Raw genomic sequence first — 4,139 nt, 5'->3', positions numbered from 1 at the left:
GTCAGCTTCTTGTTGGACCAGACTCTCTTTGTGAGTCTGGAAAACGTGGTAGCTGCTTTACCGATGCGCTTGTTTAGCTCGGTATCGAGAGAATGAGTGTCGGAGATCGTTGAGCCAAGGTACACAAAGTCATGGACAACCTCCAGTTCATGCTCAGAGATTGTAATGCAGGGAGGTGAGTCCACATCCTGAACCATGACCTGTGTTTTCTTCAGGCTGATTGTCAGTCCAAAATCTTGGCAGGCCTTGCTAAAACGATCCATGAGCTGCTGGAGATCTTTGGCAGAGTGGGTAGTGACAGCTGCATCGTCGGCAAAGAGGAAGTCACGCAGACATTTCAGCTGGACTTTGGATTTTGCTCTCAGTCTGGAGAGGTTGAAGAGCTTTCCGTCTGATCTGGTCCAGAGATAGATGCCTTCTGTTGCAGTTCCAAAGGCCTGCTTCAGCAGGACAGCGAAGAAAATCCCAAACAAGGTTGGTGCAAGAACACAGCCCTGCTTCACTCCGCTTCGGATGTCAAAAGGGTCTGATGTGGAGCCATCGAAGACAACAGTGCCCTTCATGTCCTTGTGGAAAGATCTGATGATGCTGAGGAGCCTGGGTGGACATCCAATCTTGGGGAGAATCTTGAAGAGGCCGTCTCTGCTGACCAGGTCGAAAGCCTTTGTGAGATCTATGAAGGCTATAAAGAGTGGCTATTAAGAGTTCTCAAGGCGCCAGTCAGATCTAAAAGATCCAAAGCTAAACTGTTTCTTTCAGACCTCCCTGTCTGTCTAGTAGTTACACCACCCACCATGGCAGGTTGAGTGTGTCCCATCCAAATATTCCAACTCCACTTGCTCCCAGTGTGGAAGGGATTGTCACTCCCGAAACAGCCTTTTCAGCCACACTAGAAGCTGTGCCAGAACCACCTTTCAGAGCGCAATACCAGAGTCTTTCGAGACTGAAGGTTGCCAATACAATACAATTCTAATGCCCACTTTTTGGCTAAATAACACCCTCTTTATCTCTAGAAAGAACAGCTGTGGTGTGCAAAGGAATGAACACAACTCCTTATCTATAGCAATTAGCCAAATTTATTGCTACAAACACAAGTCCCCTGCAAGTCCTCTTGTCCAGAGGCTTTCCCTCCTCAAAACTCCACTTAACTCAGTGGGTAAAGGTCCAAAGCCTCCAGTCCAAGTCCATGGTCTAATTTCCAGTCTTCCCAATTCAGTCTTTTGCAGCAGAGTCCCTTCTCTGCAGCACAGTCCTCTCCAGCAAAGTGTCTCCCAGCAAGGTCCTGGCAGTCCTCTCTTCTGTGTCCTCCAGCAGAGTCCTGGCAGTCCCAGGACTGGTCAGGTAGCTTTGCTCCTTCTGAAGCTGCCTTTTATCCTGCAGCCCCTTGTTAAGTCCAAATGCAGCTCAGCTGTGAGCTATCTCTTCAGTCCATGTCCATTCAAAGTCCCATCAAGATCAAATGAAGCTCAGGTGTCCATCAGAGTCTCTGTTGGCCTTGATTGATTACAGCTGTGGAGCCAGCCCTGCCCTTCCCAGAGCTGTCAAACAGCTGTCAAAACATGGAATCGCTGTCAACACCACATCACCCACCTGATGATCTTCTGATCTTCTATTACAGAGTGTAGCCTGCATTCCAGGCTATAGGAACATCATCTGTGCACATTAAGGAGGCACCTTTTGTGATCCAATTGCAGGAAAGCTGAAAGAGGTCATGTTCCTTTGCTCAGTTCATACAGTATGGCTGTTTCTGTGTTGTGCATCAGATTTGCAGCATCTGTGAAGATTGCTGCTGGCATGTCGGAAGCTCTTCCCACTGTCAAAAGAATTACACAAAAGCAGGTCATTTCCTTTGTTGGGTTTTTGATGGAAAAAAAGGCTGAGGACTTGGGGCAACCCTGATAATTTGTTCTTATTTATTTTTCAGCACTTTATACCACTCTCCTTCCAAGAAGCTTAGTGCACAGTTTCTCCTTTTGTCCTCCTGACAACCCTGTGAGGTAGGTGAGGCTAGCAGTGGACCCAAGCTCACCCTGGAAGCTTTATGGCTAAACGGAAATTTGAACCTGGATCTTTCAGGTGTAAATCCAAGTCCCAAACTGCTACACCATCCTGAACTACGTACTCACAAATGTACAGGAAGGAGGCAAGCAGGCCCCATAGACTTCTGAGTTCTGAAAGCGGCATCAAGACATCCTTTGTGTGACTCTCACCTCTACCTTGACTTCATGAGATGGCCATAAGTCTCAGTCTCAACTTCCCCAAAATTGTAAGATGAGAATACAGTTAGCCTACTCTACAAGGCTGGTGCAAGAAGCGCAAGAAGGTAATGTAGGTGGAGCACACAGTACTAGGAGGAGAACTCATGTGATGGAGGGTGAAGAAGTTAGACTGGCTGCAGGGAGTGGTGGATTCAAATTTAGGGTGACCAAAGTCTGACAGAGTGCCTCTCCCTTTAACCACTGTATAGAAGAGGGAATCCTGGCAGGTGCAGCTTTTCAAACCCTTCTATGTTGAGCTGAACCTACCAAAATTCTTCTTGTTGAGCTGAACCTACCAAAATCCCCTCTGCTCTATAATGATTAAAGGTATAGGCTCTCTGTCCCACTTTGTATTTGGTAACCCTATTCAAATTCCCACACAGCCATAAAGCTTATGATGGGGGATCTTCGATCAGGAGCTCATGTGGTGGAGTGGTTTAGGCTGCAATCCTATCCACACTTACCTGGGAGTAAGCCCTATTGACTATAATGGGGCTTACTTTTGAGTAGACTTGCATAGGATGGGTCTTTTAGGGAGTGGTGGATTCAAATTCCCACTCAGCCATAAGGCTGAAGCAGGGGGACCTTGAATCAGGCTCTCTCCTTCAGCCTAAGCCTACTCTACAGCACTGTTGTGGGGATGAAGGGGCTATGAGGCAAGGATTAACTATATACAATGGAAGGGTGGGAGAAAGGGGATTCAATCCAAGACAAGAATCCTTCCCTGGGCTCTGCATTCAGGTGTCTCTCAGAGTGACCGCATACAAAGGAGGACAGAGTGCCTATCCCTTAACCATTGTAGAGAAGAGGGAATCCTGGCAGGTGCTGCTTTTCAAACCCTTCACTGTTGAGCTGCACCTACCAAAATTCTTCTTCTTCTATACAATGGTTAAAGGTATAGGCACTCTGTCCTCCACTGTATCTGGTCACCCTATTCAAATTCCCACTCAGCCATAAAAAGGGTTATGCTGGGAGACCTTGGATCAGGCCCCATCTCTCAGCCCAAGCCTACCCTACAGGACTGTTGTGAGGATAAAGGGGGTATGAGGCAGGGAGGAACCATATACAGTACAGTGGAAGGGTGAGAGAAAAGGGCAAGAAGTAAATGAACATAAGAACATCAGAAGAGCCCCACTGGATCAGGCCAAAGACTCATCTAGTCCAGTCTCCTGTATCTCACGGTGGCCCACCACAAGACACCCAAGACAACAAGAGACCTGCATCCTGGTGCCCTCCCTTGATCAGGATGACCAGATGTCACAACCGCAAAAGAGGACAAGACACCCCAAAATGTAGGACAACCAAGAAAAATATAGGACATGACAAAATAAAAGTTAAAAACATATATTAATTTCATGTGGTTAATTTAAATGCTACATTATTATTAAATTTAAAACTATACTACACATAATTTATTCATTACAAGAAAGCTCTGCACTGCCTGCTCACAGGGAAAAAGAGGACATTCAAGTCCTTTTGGCACCTAGGCCCGACGCCACATCCTGTGGCAAGGAGTTCCGCAGACTAATTGCATGCCAGGTATGGAAATTATGTTGTCTGTTTTGCCTCTCCCAACACTCAATCTGAGTGTCAACCCAAGGCAGGAATCCTTCCCTGGGCTCTGCAGCTTGCAGCAGCCCTTCTTCCCAGAGTGTGCCCTAAAGGTGGTCCAGAGAGCTCCTTCCCTCCTGTTGCTCTGTGCAGCCAGCCCAGGTTGGAGGCGCCTCCTGCAGTCCCACAGGCGGCCAGGGATGTGCAGGAGGAGCACCTCCTGGCTGTGCACCGCGAAGAGTTAAGACGATAGAGCGGCCTGGGCTGGGCTGGCAGGAAGGCTGTCAATAGCCCAGGCCCTTTCCTGCTTCCCTGCCCGGGAAGAGGAGG

This window comes from Tiliqua scincoides, chromosome 2, assembly GCF_035046505.1.
Source record: "Tiliqua scincoides isolate rTilSci1 chromosome 2, rTilSci1.hap2, whole genome shotgun sequence".
NCBI classification, from domain to species: domain Eukaryota; kingdom Metazoa; phylum Chordata; class Lepidosauria; order Squamata; family Scincidae; genus Tiliqua; species Tiliqua scincoides.
Note: the sequence above shows the minus strand (reverse complement) of the source record.